The sequence below is a fragment of the Pelophylax lessonae genome (assembly GCF_965119305.1).
Source record: "Pelophylax lessonae genome assembly, chromosome: 6".
Classification (NCBI taxonomy): domain Eukaryota; kingdom Metazoa; phylum Chordata; class Amphibia; order Anura; family Ranidae; genus Pelophylax; species Pelophylax lessonae.
The window spans coordinates 219596024-219616681 of record NC_138773.1 but is presented as its reverse complement, the minus strand read 5'-3'; positions in this window follow the sequence as shown (position 1 = coordinate 219616681).

Genomic DNA, 20658 nt, shown 5'->3' with positions numbered 1-20658 from the left:
CATAACCTCCCCTCACCTTTTTACCCCTGCTCTCTCCCACTCTCCTCCCCCCCCTGGCGGTTGTACCTCCTCCCAGACCACTTTCCTAATTAATCTTAAGGGGGACTCGGCCTACATGACTACATGCCTGCTCTCCTTCCCATATCCCTTCCTCCCTTCCTTCCCCACCCAGACATAAAACCCAAAATACTCTTGACTCTGCATAGGTAACCCTGACAGTTCCACCCTCGAAATTCCTTGGTGAGACTGTTTCATTTAGCAGAGCACATCATTGTTGTATGTAATTGTATCACCTATGTTGTCGATGCTGTATCCATGCTCACTGTTTAATTCTCTTGTACTGAGTTGAATTTCAATAAAATGTTGTTCTAATAAAAAAAAAAAAAAAAAAACGCCTGCAATAACACACCTGGGCATTTTTTTTGGCGCAGGCGTTTCTTTGGGCATTTTTTTGGGGTCTTTGGAGGCAGGCAAAACATCTGAACTTCTGTATAGGGGTATATATACACACACACTTATATGTATATATACACCTACACATATATAGGTGTGAAAGTAGCAGAACACTATGCTTGCGCTAATGAAATAATTAACAGGCATATGGCTGCACTCCTATCACACCTATATATGTGTATGTGTATATATACATATAAGTGTGTGTGTATATATACCACTACACAGAAGTTCAGATGTTTTGCCTGCCTCCAAAGACCCACAAAAAATGCCCAAAAAAAACGCCTGCGCCAAAAAAAAAACACCCAGTTGTGTTATTGCAGGCGTTTTTTTTGGGCATTTTTTGTGGGTCTTTGGAGGCAGGCAAAACATCTGAACTTCTGCATAGGGGTATATATATATACACACACACTTATATGTATTTATACACATATATAGGTGTGAAAGGAGAGAAGCCATATGGGTGTTAATTATTTAATTAGCGCAAGCATAGTGTTCTGCTACTTTCACACCTATATATGTGTATGTGTATATATACATATAAGTGTGTGTGTATATATACCCCTACACAGAAGTTCTGATGTTATGCCTGCCTCCAATAACCCCCAAAAAATGCCCAAAAAAACGCTTGCTACAAAACCGGCAAGGTGTGAAAATAGCGGAGCCATATCCCTGTTCTATAAGTGACCTAATAGAAACAATCTTTTTTTTTTCTGGTTCTGGACATGCTACAGAGCTGAAACTTCACAGGTACACTTTTTAGACCCCCCAGACACTAAATCCAAAATCCAGTCAAAATCAAAAAATCTCATTTTTGTTTTTTCCAATAATTTTTTCAATAATTGTCTCTCTATCAAAAATGACAATTTTTAAGAACTTTTTTTGTGTGATTAATAGTCTCTGGGGCATGACCCAGAACCCTAGGCACTTTTAGGGGCATTTATTGGGTTTTGGGGCTTCAAAATGGGTTTTTTTGATTACCGAAGTTCGGGTCTCATTGATTTCAATGGGGTTCTGAAATCCGGGCCGAACTTTCTGGAAGTTCTGGTGTTCTGGTCGAACCGAACTTTTGAAAAGTTTGATCATCCCTATTCATGAGTGACTTTGTGCGTGGGTAGGTATTTACAGTGCCAGATAAAGGAAAGTGCAGGTGCTTAGTGTTGAATCCTCCAGTAGTCCAACTGCTGGTATATTGGGCGTGACTTTAAATAGTGGGGGTTTACACTCACCAGAGATAGTGGGTCTTTAATACCTTATGGTAGAAAGACCTTTCGGGCTTGTGGCTTCCTGAGCCTAGTTGGTAACTGCTGGGCCTTGTAGTTCCCTGTGGTCCGGGGTCGCTCCCTTGGGTAAAAAACGATCCTCCAGGTCCGATAATTAGGGAAAAATAAACGTGCTCCAATAGTGCAGTGCCATTAAAAAGTAGCTTTTATTGAATCATACTGATGAATCGTACAAAAGAGTTTAAAATCGGCTGCTGCGGGTAACGCCTATGGATGGAGAGCGGTTCCACCAGGCTTCCCAAAGTGTGCAGCATGCGTTCCACCGGGTAACGCCTATGGATGGAGAGCGGTGACTACCAGCTTGCGTTCCACCAGGCTTCCCAAAGCGTGCAGCGTGCATTCCACCGGGTAACGCCTATGGATGGAGAGCGGTGACTACCAGCTTGCGTTCCACCAGGCTTCCCAAATCATGCAGCATGCAGCGTGCGTTCCACCTCTGAGGTGGAATGCAAGCTGGTAGTCACCGCTCTCCATCCATAGGCGTTACCCGCAGCAGCCGATTTTAAACTCTTTTGTACGATTCATCAGTATGATTCAATAAAAGCTACTTTTTAATGGTACTGCACTATTGGAGCACTTTTATTTTTCCCTAATTGAAATGAAAATTCCTACCCACGCACAAAGTCACTCATGAACTGTTTATTGGGACTTTTTTGCACATTATTTGGCACTGTTCTGCACTTTATGATTAATTAATTATTCATTTAAGGTTGATGTATATATATATATATTTGTTTATTTCACGCACACCAAGTGTGAACATCTCTGACTCACTACCATTTAGTTGTGTGATTTATACTGAATTTTTTATACATATATATTTTATACCACTTGATTGACAATTTTAATATCCAGGGTGCAAACAAGGAATTGCTCGCCCCTAAATAATTATTAGCAAGCGCTATACTAACCCCATTCGTTTTATTTGGGGTTTTAAACTTTTTATGATGTTGTAGTTGATGCAGTATGTGGTCTGGCATTGTCATGTTGGAAAATGCAAGGTCTTCCCTGAAAGAGATGACATCTGGATGGGAGCATATGTTGTTCTAGAACATGGATATACCTTTCAGCATTGATGGTGCCTTTCCAGATGTGTAAGCTGCCCATGCCACATGCATTAATGCAACCCCATACCATCAGAGATGTAGGCTTCTGAACTGAGTACTGATAACAACTTGGGTTGTCCTTGTCCTCTTTAGTCCAGATGACATGGCCTCCAAGTTTTCCAAAAAGAACTTCAAATTTTGATTCGTCTGACCACAGAACAGTTTTCCACTTTGCTACAGTCCATTTTAAATGAGCCTTGGCCAAGAGAAAACACCTGCGCTTCTGGATCATGTTTAGATATGGCTTCTTTTTTGGCCTGTAGAGTTTTAGCTGGCAACGGCGAATGGCAGGGTGGATTGTGTTCACCGACAATGTTTTCTGGAAGTATTGCTGAGCCCATGTTGTGATTTCCATTACAGTATCATTCCTGTATGTGATGCAGTGCCGTCTAAGGGCCCGAAGATCACGGGCAACCAGTATGGTTTTCTGGCCTTGACCCTTACGCACAGAGATTGTTCCAGATTCTCTGAATCTTTGGATGATATTATGTACTGTAGGTGATGATAACTTCAAACTCTTTGCAATTTTTCTCGGAGAAACTCCTTTCTGATATTGCTTCACTATTTTTTGCCGCAGCATTGGGGGAATTGATGATCCTCTGCCCAACTTTACTTCTGAGAGACACTGCCACTCTGAGAGGCTCTTTTTATACCCAGTCATGTTGCCAATTGACCTAATAAGTTGCAAATTGGTCCTCCAGCTGTTCCTTATATGTACATTTAACTTTTCCGGCCTCTTATTGCTACCTGTCCCAACTTTTTTGGAATGTGTAGCTCTCATGAAATCCAAAATAAGCCAATATTTGGCATGACATTTCAAAACGTCTCAACATTTGATATGTTATCTATATTATATTGTGAATAAAATATAAGTTTATGAGCTTTGTAAATTACTCCATTCCTTTTTTACTCACAATTTGAACAGTGTCAAAACTTTTTTGGAATTGGGTTTGTAGTTAGATTGGTCTGGCTACAAGACCAGTCTTTATTACAGGAAATTCCTGGATGAAGGCAAATCGTCATGCTGGGCTCCACACAGATTTGAAAGAAATAAACAAAGCAGCTAAGAATATACATGTCTGCATATAGATAATTTCTGCTTTTTCTGATTTCAGGTTTAAAGTGGTTGTAAAGCCAAACGGTTTTATATCCTTAAGGAGTTGTAAAGTCAGAAGGTTTTTTATCTTAATGCATTCTATGTATTAAGATAAAAAGCTTTCTGTGTGCAGCAGTCCCCCCCTCAGCCCCCCTAATACTTACCTGAGCCCATCTCTATCCAGGCACTCTATGCGAAGGAGATGTTTTGTACTGTGTGAAGCAAATGGTGGTCACACCAGATACTGACTGATTTTTGGACCCCCCCCCCCCCCCCCACCTAACACCTCCCACCTCCCAATACAGTAAAACTGCACATTTTAGAGTGGCCTTTTATTATGGCAAGCCTAAGGCAGACCTGTGCAATAATCCTGCTGTCTAATCAGAATCTTGATATGCCACACCTGTGAGGTGGATAGATTAATGCTCACTAACACAGATTTAGACAGTTTTTTTAACAATATTTGAGGCCTTTTGTGTACATAGAAAAAGTCTTAGATCTTTGATTTCAGCTCATGAAAAATGGGGGCAAAAACAAAAGTGTTGCATTTATAATTTTGTTCAGTGTATTATGATATAGTGTAGTAATTTTCTGAAGCAGTCACTAGAGGGTGCAGTATGTTCCTTTCCTTTTGTGCTATATATTCTGGTATAATTCCTACACAGAACTGAAATACTGTACTAGAATTGTTTAAAAGACTTTACTTGTCAGTTTTATGGGGTGATACTTATATACAGTATTTATTATTAAAATAACTCAATAATTAAAATAATTCAAATAAAAATAAAAAAATTACAAACAATTTAACATTAGCAATATCAGAAATAACACACAACAGCCTCAAAACTGCAGCATGCATGACATAAAATGGGATCTTTTGTCCCAGAGTTAGAAACATAGCAACCACAGGACAGGGAGTACTGTCAATCATTCTGTTAACTCTACAATACTTACTACTATATTATACAAGTATAACTAAAGGCAAAACTTTTTTTAGTTTTGGATAGTCGAGAGGGATTGGATCAGTTTTTATTGCTGTCTGAGCCCCCGTTAGGGAGATTCATACTCTCTATTTCTCCTGTTTACGATTATCATTGAAAGTGAAAGTAAAGTAAATTACCCAAATTTTTGGTAAAACCTTCATTGGAAAACCTTCCAATGGGGACACTAGTTCTGGTGACCTGGGGGTCCCCAAGGAATTCCCTTGATTTACAGGGATTTCCTCTAACTTCCTGTTTGGCTATGGGACAGGAAGTGAAGGGAAATCTCCGCAATGGGACACAGATGGTGAAAAAAAAAACTAACGGGTTATAACCCTCCCTTGATCTTTCCAAAATAAATAAATGAATAAAAAGTTTTGCCTATAGTTCTACTTTAATTACAAGTAATGCAGCATCCCTTGAGATGTAGTTTTAGATTAGGTAGGACTGGGAAAGACGCAGGAACTGAAATTTAATGGTAGCTGCTTTTCTGAAGGCTTCACACAAAGCAGAAGTTAAACTGCATGCATAAAGACACCAAATGGAAAACAAACTTTAGAAAATTCCAGTATAAGCACAACCTTGTAATATATGCAGACCATCAGGAAAAGTTCCCCAAAAGGTTTTGTGTTAATTGTTTTTTTTTTTCATTGTGGTCGGTTAGGTTTTTTTTTTCGTTGTGGTCAGTTAGGCTAAATCTAGACTTGCATCTATGCCACCATGCGTCCCAAAAGCAATCCATGTTCATATCGCTTTTTAAAGGCATTTGACAGTCATTTAGGAGGAGAGGTGATGCCGTCTTCCTGCATGTTTTAACCCCCTTATTGCCACACTAACATGTTGCAACTGCATGCATCAAATAAGGTTGCAGGGTATTTGCAGCACTTTCCCAATTGGTTAAAGACAACAGGAGTTATGGCTTTTGTCGTGGATGGAAAACAAAGCATGGCAACTGCAGCCTGTGATCACCCCCATCTATTGCCTTTGCAGCTTAAGGGGGTTCGGTTGTGGGTGCTAAAAACATAGCTCACCTGTACATTTTTATTATACTCCAACTGTAATTCTAAACAACCCCTTGGAAGATTTTGTTTTGCTTCCTTTCTTGGTGACCGCAAACAAAATCTTCACAATGGGTACATATACAGCAATTAAACATTGACAGGGATTTCAACCCTTTCCCATGCTATCCAAATAATGTAAACTGTTTGATCTGGAGTTACACTTTAAGGCAAGCTTCTTTACACTTTAAATCAGTCAAGCAAAATCCAAACTGTCATCCATATTTAATAAGTAATGTTATCAGTTCTGCATTATAAATAAGTATAAGAATGAACAGATACAAAGGAAACACAGAAGAGCGCCTCTAAGTGTAGCGGTTTATTTACATATGTAGCACCCTCCTAGGTAGGTGCTAGGAAAACCATAAGGGAGATCCTGTCTGGTTATCAGGGGGGCCTGATTGTTCAGCTAGGCTGTCATGTGTTTCCAGGTGTGCCTGTTGAGCTTGGGGAGTCTCCCCACTATGTCCAATTAGGGTTCTTATTGGACAGTGGAGGAAACCTGAATAATAGCACACCCGGGCTTGTATCTTTCCCAGAGGGCAGATTCTGCCACAGTGCATCCTGGGATGGGGTATAAGTCTGAGGAGAGCACATGACAGAGTGTCTTTGGCAGGAAGCAGAGTCCCAGGAGGAGGTGACGGCAGTCTCTCCTCCGGCCAGCGTGAGAAAAGTGTCCTGGGCATTCGGCCTAGAGGACGGAAAGTTGAGCTGAGCAGAGAGAGGGATCCAGTGTGCTGTGGACCGAGTGGAGCTGCTGGGCAGAGGTTTCCAGGAAAGCAGTGTTGTGAGTACTGTAAACTGCCCAGGGGTCTGCCTAGGATAGGGGACCACTCCAGAAGGTCAGAGAGATCCGGGAGCCAGCTAACCAGTAGAGAAGGCATAGGAAAAGGGGTGCCTGTGTCTAAGCCCTGAAGATAAGTGTGTGAGAGAGGGTGCCGGTGCGGGCCCTGAAGCGTGCAAGTGTTCAGCAGTGAAGCAGTGATAAAGTAGCTACCTCAGCAAGGAGTGCCAAAGAGAGCTCCAAAAAGGACTTTGAGTCACAAGGAGGTGATCAGAAGTCAGTTCAGTGTTAACGGGCAGCAGTCCAGTGTTAACCAGCGTTAACCAGTGTTGACCGGCATCAAGCTAGCATCAAGTCAGCGCCAACAGGCATTTTTCAGTTGTCCCCAGGAAATTGTACATAGTCGAGCCAGAGGAGTATCCCACTCATCCCTTCTCCCATCTAAGTTCCTAATAAACCAAAAAAAAACGCAAAGATACTGGACTGGTCAAGTGGTCATTGTCTCAGTGCTCACACTTGGAGAACATGCTTAAATGTGCTGTTTATGTGCACATAAAAAAGGCAATCAGCCAAATGAAGACTCATATAAGATGAGGGATTATAAGGCTCATAGAAAGGAGTGACGATCCAGCAGATTGTTGAAGGCTTCAAAGCTTGAAATACACAGCCGTCATCCAAGCCGGAATCCCACCGGCAAATGTGGTATAATCCCCGGAAGCAGGCTAGGTGGAGAGCAGGATGGGCCGCAATGCCAGCTGGCGTGTGGCGCCAACAAAGATGGGAGAACGCAATGCATTTCTGAGCATGCGCAGGGCTTGTACAGAGCATGCGCGTTCCTTTCTCAAGTGCCGAGCGCTGGCATTTTACCTATGTTAAGGATGAACAGTGGCCAAGCTTTAACTTTTGTTGCCCACCACTGAAATGTATAGAGCCTACACATGTGGTTGCTGGTGCCATTTGGGCTAAAGAAGTACAAAGAGCAATGATTAGGGATGAGTAAATCCGCCCAGCTTCGGTTCACCAAGGGTTCAGCAAATGCAAATGCAAAAAATTAAAAATGACGAAATACTATATGAACTCTTAAAATAATGAGATGTGAATTTTAATGAGCAGTTGTGGCCCTTTGCCAATCAGGCAGCATGAAGAGCCTGGCACTGCTGTGTGGGACAGCAGGGGAAGGGTCACTTTATATGGCTTTGAGGCCACATAGTTCCAATATACCCTAAAGGAGTTGTAAAGGCAGAAGGTTGTTTATTCTAATGCATTCTATGCATTAATCACTTAAGCCCCGGAAGATTTGGCTGCTCAAAGACCAAGCCCTATTTTGCGATTCGGCACTGCATGAATTTAACGGACAATTGCGAGGTTGTGCGACGTTGTACCCTGACGGAATCAACGTCCTTTTTTTCCCACAAACAGAGCTTTCTTTTGGTGGTATTTAATCACCTGTGTGATTTTTATTTTTTGCGCTATAAAAAAAAAATATTTTTCAAATTTTTTTATATGAAATTCTTTAACATTTTAGGCCAATTTGTTTTCTGCTGCATATTTTTGGTAAAGAAAATCGCAACAAGCGTATTGCATTTACTAACTACGGGAAAGATTTATGTCATTTTTATTGTTTTGTTTTTTTTACTAGTAATGGCAACGATCTGCGATTTTTTGCGGGACTGCGATATTGCGGCAGACAGATCGGACCCCTAACTGAAATTTTTGACACTTTTGGGAGTACCAGTGACATTACTACAGTAATCAGTGCTATAAATATGCACTGTTACTGTCAAAATGACACTGGCAGGGAAGGGGTTAACTTTATTGGTGATCAAGTTGTTAAGTGTGTCCCTAGGGGCGTGATTCTAACTGTGGGGGGGCGTGGCTTGTGATGTAATCACAGAAACATATGATCCTACATAGCAGGATCGCATTGCCTCTGTGCTTACATAAGGGAGAATGACAGACGGCTGTGTTTACATCAGCCGTCTGTCTTTCTCCATCTGCCCCGGGAGATCGCGAGTGGCCGACGGACATCGGAGCCACCGGTCACTCGCGCCAGCTCCCCAGGGAACAAGCGGGGACAGGAGCGTGCCGGCGGCGGCGCTCGCTCGCCCCTCACAGGCGGCTGAGCGAGTGACGTACCCCTACGTCACTCTGCCCAGCAGCGGCTGCCTGCCGCAGTTTATATGAGGTGGGCAGTCGTTATGTGGTTAAGATTAAAAGCCTTCTGTGTGTAGCAGCCCCCTATTACTTACCTGAGCCCATCTTTGTCTAGTGATGTCATGAGCCCCTCGACCGTCCGAGACTCTCGCTCCTGATTGGCTGAGACACCACAGCGACGCCATTGGCTCACGCTGCTGTCAATCAAAATCAGTTAGCCAATCAGGAGAGAGATGGGGCAGGGCTGAATGGCAGCTCCGTGTCTGAATGGACACACAGAGCTGCAGCTCAGCTCGGGTGACCCCATAGCAAGCTGCATGCTGTGGGGGCACTCAATAGGAGGGAGGGGCAAGGAGCAGTGAAGAGGGACCCGAGAAAAACAGTTTTAATTTTTTTTTTAATAAATGATAATATATGAGTGACTAACAGTTTTTGACATGTTAAGGCTTTGGGGAGGGGAGGGGCGGTGCCCCTGCGCCCCTTTTTGACAGACCGCACCTGGTAACACCTCACTGCACTATTTCAAGAGGTAAATAAATAGCTATGGTTTGGTAGAAATTTGCCAGCAGCAGGACAGTTTTGAATGAAAAGGAACATACCAAAACACAGAACAACCTTCTGTGCTTGCTGTAATTGAATTAGTGGCCAATTTGTATTCAGCTTTGCCACCACTTTGCAGGGCATGCTCCGCCCCTGTTAAAGGATTTGTAAAGTCAAAAGGTTTGATATCTTAATGCATTCTATGCATTAAGATAAAAAACCTTCTGGGTGTAGCAGTCTCCCCAGCACCCACTTCGGCCAACTGGGACTCACCCTCCATTGGCGCCCATTGTTGTCACTCAAAGTCAGTTAGCCAATCAGGAGAGAGAGGGGGTGGGGCTGAACAGCAGCTCCGTGTATGAATGGACACACAAAGCTGTAGCTTGGCTCGGGTGCCCCCATAGCAAGCTACTTGCTGTGAGGGGCACTTAACAGGAGGGAGGGGTCAGGAGCAGGGAAGAGGTACCTGAGAAGAGGAGGATCCAGGCTGCCCTGTGCAAATCCACTGCACAAAGGAGGTATATATAACATGTTTGTTATTTATTTATTTTTTTAACAAGACTTTACAATCACTTTAACCTTATGTGCACCAACTCTGTCTCTCATTTTTGGTCTGTCTTTGTTTTTTGTAGGTGATTGCTTACATTTTATTTAAACTGTGACAAGGAGACCAGATTTCTTCTCCCTGGTTTCCAGAGACAGTCCCCACTTTTACGAGGCTGTCCCTGAATAAAAAGTGTCCCTGACAGTGTCCCTAGGAGATGCGTGATGATACCTAATTCTAAATAATGTATACATTGATCAGCTCCACCTGGTGCACAACTGCAATGCTTTTCTATTGGGTTGTCAGAGTAAGCACTTTGAGTTAGCAGATTGTAGTGTTCTCTTAAAGGGTCACACGCACCCCGGAATGAGCTGCTGGAATTTTTAACAGGCTTTCCTGCCTTCCTAATGGTGACTGACCCTGTTGCTGCCCTTGATATCACTGGCCTACGGACAGCTACAGACGGACTTCAGTACCCTCAAGCCTTGTTTTGCAATTTTTTTGGCTTAATAATCTTGGGGGTAAGGATTGGAGGTACAGCAGCAAACCTCCTTCTGCACAGCAGACTTCTCCAATGCAAGAATGCAAGGTCTTAGACCTCTGTCATAGGCCAGCTTAGTCTCTTTGGGCCCAAATAGGCAGCTATCCTGCTGCTTCTTAGGCCTCTGCCACAGGCCAGCTTAAATTTCCTAGGCTCAGTCAGGAAGCTATATTCCTGTTTCTTAGGCATCTGCTACAGGCCAGTTAAAATTTCTTTAGGTACAGATGAGCAGCTTTCTTCCTGTTTCTTAGGACTCCGCCACAGGACAGCTTTAATTTTATAGGGTGCAGGTTCAGGCCCACAAAATCAATGTCTTGGGCTTAGGAGAAACCCAACAAACATAGATAAATAAATAAAAAAAGCTCTGGCTGGCTGCAGCCTAGATGCTAATAAATTTGGTTTGAAATTAGAAAAAAGGGGGCTTAGATGTTTTCAGCAGGAAAAGGACTACTCCCCCCAAATCAAGTACAAATAAAATGAAATAAAAAAGAAAATCAATATAACAAACTCCAATAAGCGATGGGCAAACAGCTAGCAAGCAATGAGACTTGTTGCTTTTACAGCAACAGTAATTCTAACAAGGAGTTATTTGAACTTTTCTGTAAACATTGGCAGGACATGTTCTTCAGATATGCCTAGTTGAGACATGCTGCCAGGCTCAATTTCCTACTCAGCCTCTCCTTCAATTTGATCCGGTTGAGGGGCTGCTATCCCAGAGGGATTTGGAGAAACCGCTTTCTGCACTGTATGGGACTCAACTTAACATTGACTCCTCTCCTAAGATTGAGAAACTGTGGGAACTATGGAGACAGGATATCCACACTCTAGATAGGGAAGACTGGGTGGGATTGTCTTTAAAATGGTCTTAAATTGTGATATCCTCTAGGGACAAACTGATCCAAACACAATTTCTACATCGTGTATATTTTACCCCGGTGCGATTGCAAAGACTATACCCTGTCAGAGAAGCCCCATTGTACGGTACAACTAGGCGTTTTCTTTCACATGTTCTGGGAATGCCCTAAGATCCTTGCTTTTTGGACTAATATTTTTGAGCTTATTAATCTTAGACTGCAGTTAGAGATTCCTATATCCCTGGAATTGGCCTTGTTAGGCATTCCTGATGATGCCCAAGAACCCATCACAGCAAATTGCTGATCTCCTTCTTGCTTTTCTATGCCAAGAAGGTAATCATATGTAAATGTTCCTCCCCACTCCCCCTACATTGTCATCTTGGGAGGCCATGATTGATGCTGCGCTACTTTTATACAAACTGACATATATTGGTCGTGGCTGTCCCTGGAAATATTACAAAGTGTGGCAGCCGTGGACCACCCAATGATTGCATCCTGGTGGCTGTATTGTGGAGTTCTGGTTTTCTCCTATCCCTAGATTTCACTCTCCATTCCTTCTCCCCCTCCTTCTTTTCTCTTGACGCAGTGAAATCGTACATTAATTGGCTGGCATATACAAATATTAGTTCAACAGTTTTGCCACAAAAGCAATATTTTGCCAATCTGTACCTCATTCCTAGAAAATATCACATGCAGAATGCACCAACCCAAAGCAGTCAATCACATTTCAGTCTACTGAAGTCAAGTCAAGTAATACATTTAGTGATTGGTTGTTTTGGTCTGTTGCACTTTGCAAACTGTTCTTTTCTTACTGAACAAGCTCCTATGAGAATGTATTTTCTATGCACAGAACAGTATGCCTTACTAAGATCATCAAAAGAACTGGCTCTGTTACTGCTGGAAACCAATCAGGATAGAGTTTATTATGCACCATTATGTGACCATTTAAAGTGTGGTTAGGTTCTTATGTTAAGTAAAAAAAGATTATGTTTTATGTCAATGATTTACCTCATGGATAAGTAACTTGCCTTTGCCAGTAGGACACTCCCAATTCTTCCAGGAGTGCTGCAAATCTTGTTTCGGGTGAGTTTTTTTTATTGCGAGCATCGCGTAGGTGTCAGATTTGCTAGACTTGTCTTGCCCTAGGGGCAAAAGGATTTTCTACTTGTTATGATAAAAACACAGTGAGGCTCGATTGCATTATGACTTTCAACTGAACTTTGCATGACACCTGCAACATTAAATTCTACTTTTTATACGATGACCACAATGTAGATGGCATTTCATAGGTCAGACATCATAGTGTGAATCAAAGAGCTTTAAATTGAATGATTTGTTATTAAACCTCACCTAACTTTCAGGAATAACTGCTTTTAGAAAACTGATGGCATTATTTTCCAGCTAGATAAAATGTATGCATGCCTCCCAGTGAATGATCTAAGCAGCATCTCAAAACAAACTTTAATGACATTTGCATCTGACAACAGTGGGTACAGAAAAAAAAATGTGACAGATGTCTGGAATTGTATCTGACCATGGCCATGTCAGAAATGACACATCATGGGACACACCTTCTATTGTGTTATAAATAAAAATATACGTATATAAAAATGTTAAAAATAAAATACAATTTATTTTACATCATCATATGATTTTTGTTCACCTTTCCACCAATTTACATTATGTGTAGATCTTACATCTTTTTAAACTTACTGAATACATGAGTTGCAGGGATCTATTCTCTAAAAATGGAGGTAAAGATTGTATTAAATATACACAATTCATTCTACCCAGATGTAGCATCCTGCCAAAATGTTAGGCTACATTTATTTATTTTTTATCTTCACTGTGCTCAGTGGAGTGATGATCTGTTCTCTAGGTCTGCTCAGGGTTTCTCAGGCTGGGTGATTGATTGCTCCTGCCGTGTTTAGAGGGAGCTTCCAGAAAATAGAGCAGAGAGGGTGAATTACTCAGTTATGAATATTTAACAAACCTCGGCCAATCCCTAGTAGGGGACACCCAGACAGTGGCTGAGGAGTGTGATGAATATTTGGGATTCCCTTCCAGAGTGTTCTCTTTTTTTATCTTCTGGGAGGGTTTAGGTTCTCCTGGGGCTGCTGCCCTTGAGAGGCAGCCAGAATTTGACTAGAATTGCTGTTTGGGCCCCAGCAGGTGCTGGGCTGAGGGCCTGAGGGCCTGAGGAAGACTGCTACAATAATTTTGAAGGGAATCGTCCTGGCGTCTTGGTCTGTAGAAAGATCCTAGGATATCGTTAATAAGATCTGGTTTTGAGACTCTAAGGTGTGCCTGCTGCTATAGAAAAGTGAGTGCAAGGGGCTACTGTATGGACTGGGTCTGCTCCTATTGGAACCTAAAGTTACTGCCCATTCCTTATAACCTCTAGTCAAGGCTTCTTCTACAGGATTAATGCTAAGAAGTTTGACCCCCTGTTGACTTCTGAATATGTTTGGAGCATTCTGAACCCCTAAATCCCCTACTGTTCAAGTTTCTGCAATAACTTCACAAAAAAGACATTTCCTAGACTGAGCCTAGGTCAGGGATAGGCACGGACCAAGGCCGTGTCGGACATTTTCCAAAGTACAGACCTTAGTGAAGGACACCAAGGTACATTTCAAATTAAAACCATCAAAAAACAAACAAACATTCTGTCTACTCTCTGGCCTAGTTCTACAATTACAAATAAGTTTAAAACAACATTTACTGCCTGTGGTATATTGTTATAAACGGTTTAAAATATTTTCAAATTTCTTAAAAATAAAAATAACCTCCTTTAGAACAGGCCAGGGTCCCCCATAGATCACCCTCTAGAGGAGGCCAGGGCAGGTCCCCCATAGATTCCCCCATTAGAGCATGCCAGGTCCCCCATAGATTCCCCTTAAGTGCAGGCCCCCTGTAGATCCCCCCCCTTTAGCACAGGCAGGTCCCCCCATAAATCCCATTCCCCCTTAGAGCAGGCCAGGGTCCCCTACCAATAGATCCCGCTTGGAGCAGACCTGGCTTGCTCTAAGGGGATCTATATGGGGACCCTGGTGGTCCTGGCCTGCTCTAGGGGGGATCTATGGGGGGGACCCCTGGCATGATAACTGGTCCCAACCCATAGACCCCCCCCCAGTGACAGAGTCGGTCCCCCCAGGGTGGGCCAGGGTGGAGGGCCAGGGTGGTGGACCAGGGTGGTGGGCCAGGGTGGAGGGCCAGGGTGGAGGGCCAGGGTGGAGGGCCAGGGTGGTGGGCCAGGGTGGAGGGCCATGGTGGAGGGCCAGGGCAAGGGTGAAGGGCCAGGGTGGAGGACCAGGGCGGTGGGCCAGGGTGGAGGGCCATGGTGGAGGGCCAGGGCAAGGGTGAAGGGCCAGGGTGGAGGACCAGGGTGGTGGGCCAGGGTGGTGGGCCAGGGTGGAGGACCAGGGCCAGGGTGGAGGGCCAGGGTGGTGGGCCAGGGTGGTGGGCCAGGGTGGAGGACCAGGGCCAGGGTGGAGGGCCAGGGTGGTGGGCCAGGGTGGAGGGCCAGGGTGGAGGGCCAGGGTGGAGAAATCCCCCCCCTCAAAGAACCCTTAAAAGAGGCCAGGGCAGGTCCCATCCCTTCCTGAGGTGGCCTACTGGCTCCCCTCCCCCATAGACTTCAATTTACTTCAATCTTTAAAAACTTGTACCTTGTGTCCTTGTTGTGTCTCCCCTCAGACAGTCTCTCTGGCTCTGCTCTGGTGCTCCCTGAGTCTTCAAAACGTCCTGCTGTGCAGCACTCTCCTCGGCTCCTCTTTCATTCACTCACTGCTGTGTGAGCGTGCTGCGTGCGGACTCTCATCACAGGCCCTGGCCAGCCACTGTGCCACAGTGCCACTAGTGAGTAGTCCCTCCTCCAGACAGTTTGGACCAGTCCCAGACTCCCCCGCTGCCGCGCCAATCCCACACTCCCTCCCCCAGACAGCAGCACAATCATCTACTGGCCAGCCGCAGCCCGCGCAGACCAGGCAGGCGTGCCTTCTTTGCACTTCTGGGCGGCGCTGGCCAGTGGGAGGCGGGACACTGCAGGGAGCGGCGGGCAGCCGGCCGGCAACTGCGAGTAAGACTAAGCACTCGCTGATGAATAATTGCTTTTGGTCATTGATGGATGGGATAGCGGGGCAGCGTGGCGGACCCGGCAAGGCCCAGTCACGGACACCAGTGTCCGTGAGCGGACACCTTGCCGACCCCTGGCCTAGGTATTGTTGGTGTGCATATATCTGTGTCTGTGGCAGGTAGCCTTTGTACTAGCAAAGGAGACCTGGGCATATTCTCAGTGGCCCCTCTGGGGGTGAGTGCTACACAATTGTGTAGCATTCATATAAAACATATAAAGCAGTTTACATTATGTATACTGTTTGTATGATTGTTAGAATACATTGAATTTGTCAAGTCTGGAGCTGCCAGTTTGTTCAGTTAAAATGATATTAAAGGTTATTTATTTATTTATTTTTATTAAAAAAAGCTTACTTACCTGCTGTGTGCAACAATATTGCACAGAACGGTCCCCCGTCAGCGCTGTCCACTCTTCCTCTCCTCTAGGTGCTCCCTCACGAAGCCAGGAGCCAGGCTGCACCTCTAGTGTTGGGTTCAGGGTATCTGCATCACAATTCTGACCCCAGAGAGGAGCATCATGGGAACTTTAGTCCTTTGTGAAGCCATGGCTGAACTGTTGAACTGTTCATGAACTACACCCCCCAGCAGGCTATCCTCTCCAGGGGTAGAATTATGGGAGAGGCTTTAAAAGGATCTGCCGACCAGGCCCAAGCTCTCTTGCTTCCCAGGGTCCATCAAGTGAGCATCGGTCTGCCACTCCACCTGGAGTATTGCAGGCTACCATGCCACCTACTGTTGCCGGAGTTCCAGCCTAGCTAGGACGAACATTGCTCTGTCACATCAAGGGAACTCCTCGCGATCTCGCTGACAGCAGAGGTGCCAGACAGACCACTGATCCAGCCGACCAAATATCTGCTCTACCCTGATCGTCAGATGGAGAGCCAATTTGCATCGCTTGCAGTATAATAGCTGTGTCATCAGGATTGGTGAGCGGGCGGATGCCCAAAGTCTTATGGCCAGCTACTAGCACTCCACTTTGAACACTATATACAAAAACAACAGATTTGGACTGTCAAGAGGACCTGACAGATCAAGTATCCTTGCACTGATTGCTGATCACTTTTTCCATACTTAATGATCATTTACTTCTCTGAGCCCCGTGCAAGGCCGTGCATTCAGAACACTATCTTTTTACTCTTAAAAGGGACACGTCACTGGTACTTATAATACTCAGTCTCTCATTAGGATCAGAAGAATTATAGGCTGGCCGGGGGTCCTCCTTTTAGCATCAGTGGTGGTATTAACAACGTCTAATGATCCTTTGAAAATCTATTAATTTAAAACTTGTTACTGTCTGTTATTTGGTGTACTTTTGTCCCTCTCTTGTGTTTGCTATTTTCATTTAACTGCTCTGAGGGTTGCCTCAACTGATTCTTGATTGTTGTTTCAGGACTTGGTTGACTTGACATTCTTATTTGGCCTCTTTTTCTGTAAAATCTAAGAAGGCTGAATTCTATTTGCATTGTGTTGGTGTCTTATGTAAAGGTATCCACATCCTGTCTGAACCTAGAGTGTTAGAGGGGCTAGAACGTTTACAGGGTCAAGACTGCACAGAGGAACATACAATACTAAATGGCCCTTGCAGGGGTAGCACTACATTTGGGGGCTCATCCTGGATATTCTCTGCTGCAGACTCCAGCCAGCCCAGTCACGAGCCATTGCGGGAACAAGATATGGACCCAGCTGCTGCAGTCACTTGGGGAAAAGCTCAAGGAGCTTGAGTGGAGCGATACACTGTTCTAGAGATTCCAGGAAGTGAGTGCACCTAGAGAGAGATCCAACAGTGGGTGAGAGCTTTCGTTCCAGAAAAGAGGGCCTACATTCTGGATGTGAAGGTAGAGCTTAGCCTGGACTGTGTTTGGGTGTTGATGGAATGGCAGGAGGATATACCTGCCTGTTTCCGGGAAGAAGAGGTACACCTGGCGGAGGGGATGAATGCCTGAGTGATCCCGCTATGATCAGAAGGAGATGGAGCTGAAGGGCAACCACAACCGCAAATCGGTGTGGGGAATGCAGGACCAGTCGGTGCAGATTTCTGTGGAGACAGGGCTCCACCCTGAATCTTCTATATGGACATGAGCCGGCTAGTTAAGAGTCTGGTGAAAAACAGCTCCGCCTTTGCAAACCAAGGATACAGAAGACTCGGTTTCTTCTCAGGGCAAAGTAAAGTCAGAAGGTTTTTTTTTATCTTAATGCATTCTATGCAATAAGATATAAAACCTTCTGTGTGTAGCAGCCTCCCCAGTACCCCCTAATAGTTACCTGAGCCCCATCTTTGTCCAGCGATGTACATGAGTCCCCCGGCCATCCGGGACTCTTTTTTCTGATTGGCTGAGACACAGCTGTGGCGTCATTGATTCCCACGGCTGCCAATCAAAGTCAATTAGCCAATCAGGAGAGAGAGGGGGCGGGGCCGAGTGGCAGCTCTATGTCTGAATGGGCACAAGGAGCTGGAGCTCGGCTTGGGTGCCCCCATAGCAAGCTGTTTGCTATGGGGGCACTCCACAAGAGGGAGGGGCCAGGAGCAGCAATGAGGGACCTGAGAAGAGGCGAATCGGGCTGCCCTGTGCAAAACCAACTGCTCAGAAGAGGTAAGTATAGCAAGTTTGCTATTTAAAAAAACAAAAACAAAACAAGACTTTACAATCACTTTAATGACTCAAGTCGTTCAAGCTCAAACTCAAATGTATCAGGCTCTGATGTGAGTGATGGAGACACAAGGGAAGAGATGTTTTGGATGTGAAGAGGTTGGGTATTTCAACACTAAGTGCCCTAAGAAGAGAGTCAATCCAGAGTTGCTAGCAGAAGTGTTAAAAACATAACAGAGTATACCCTTTTCAAAGAAGGAGGGAAACTTCCAGGGACCTTAGTGAAGGAGCCAATTGAGCATCCCAAGACCAAACAGAGCTCCAAAGTCAGAAAGGAATCAAAGAAGAAACGGAAGACAAAATATTCCACTCGTCCTTCTACTTCTTTGCTTGTGCCTAAAAGTGAGTCACCTAGGTTTGGAGGAAAGACACAAAAGGTCAATGCAACCTCTTCTAAACAAGTTGTAAAAAGGAAGCTAGTTAGGACTCAGGCCATAGAACCTAAAGCGAGGAAATCGCCAAAGAACTTGGTAGGGCCCTCTTCAATAGTTTCGCTTCAAGTAGAGGGAATCTACACAAAGGGTTGCTGGATACTGGGGTTTAAGAGACACTACTGTACAGGAGTTACTACAACAAGTATTTGAAGCATATCCCACTGTGCAAGCTGGAAGAGCTAGATATTTGAGGTATTGGCACCCCTAAGACAGGTATATTCCTATCAAGATAACGTTTGACCCCTCTTTTGCCAGGAAGCCCAAGACCTTCAATACATTAGCAGCTGTTTGTCTTCGGCCCCCTGGAGCAGGACAGAATTCCTTGTTGACAGGAACAAACACTGATCTAGTGAGAGGACTACTCAACCTGTTGGCCGCAAAGTGTCAGAGGAGATATACCCACAGTTAAGACAGGCTTTTCAGTGTGTGGTCAAGGAACAAAGGGCCCAAGCTGAAGAAGTGGGAAGATTATGGCGATTGGACACCTGAGAGAGAGTGTTACAGCCCGGGGAAAGAGTGTGTATGAAGGCCACTGTCAAGTTGTCTTGGGACCAGTCGGGTCTGTTCGTGGTGTTGGAAGCTGACCCGTTGGGCGAAGGCACAGGGACAGAATTGGTTTCAGAAATTGTAGGAGAAAACTTATAGGAAAAGCCTATAAATAGTTCAAAATTGTGAAACCGGGCCCAGCCACCGAACTTGGAAGCTGTCATTAGCCTGGCACTGCTGTACCAATAAATATCGCCTTATTGATAATTTGCATTTTTATTCTTGTGGGTGATTGTGTAGGCAGGGCCCCAGTGCACTGCATTTCCCAGAGCCCTTTAATGCTATAAGATGGCACTGGGCCTAACTGTGGGGAGCTGTAGCATGAAAGATTACTCCACCTGATCCTGCCTGTTGCTGAACTGATGAGACCCAGGGAACATTTATTTAATTGTTGGGAGCTGCAGCTGGCAGGATTACTCTGCAACCACAATTAGGTGTTTAAAGTGTTACTAAACCCAGGACCCTGCATTCACTATAGCTGGTCTCCCACAGTACAAAGAACATAGAAATGAAATTATTTTAGTAAATATAAACTGCTAAATACCTTTTCTCATTAGCAGTATATAGCAGTCTTGTAACTTCTATCACTGTCCGGCCGAACACTAGTTAAAGCTTGTAGGATCAGTTTTCATTCTCCTCTGACTGTCCTATGAGGCTGCATGACCCCTGACCCTCTGTCTGTACAGTGCTATTGGCTCGGTGCCGATCAAGCAATACAGGTACACACTAAACTGAGCATGTGCAGAGTGCCCCCAAGCCTCTGTACTATTAGCAGATGGATTGGGGACAGTAAAAGAAGGGGAGGGCCAGAGAAGGCAGGATCAAAAAGCCTTTTTACACAATGCAGAGGATTAACCCCTTAGGTTCCACAGTGAGTATAACAAGCATGCTTTACTGCATATACTGTACAGCCTGATTTTACTGTTGTGGGTTTAGTAACATTTTAAAGGCAAGGACTGTTTGGCAGAGACAGGCCCTCCAAGACTACCCACCAGTTATCAGTTTTCAAAATTTCACATTTTGGTGACCAGCTTCCAGTTATCAGAGGTCTCCACTGAACAGTTATGACAATAATCTCTTATGGCATAACAACATACTGCATATACATACAGCATTCATGTTAACCAGACAGAAGGAATTTCACTGGGAATTTGTACAAGTTGGCAGGATCAGTTGTCAGACTGGTTTATAATAAGTGAATGAATCAAGCTAAGTATCTGATAAATCTGAGCTAAAATATTTTTAAATATGTACCAGTGGTGTAGCTATAAATGTATGGACAGCAGTGCAACACTTTGACCAGGGTCACCCTGTCTGTGGCCCTCCTTGATAGGCTCCCCTTTACTGTGCATCCATTTTGTCGTACATCCTTTTTCTGCTGTGCCCTTTTTAGGCCTCATGCACACTGGACATTTTTACAGCGGCTGTTTTTGGCGTCAGACGTTTTTTTTTTTCTGCAGCCAGTAAACTCCCCAGGATGTTATCCTATATGCCCATGCACAC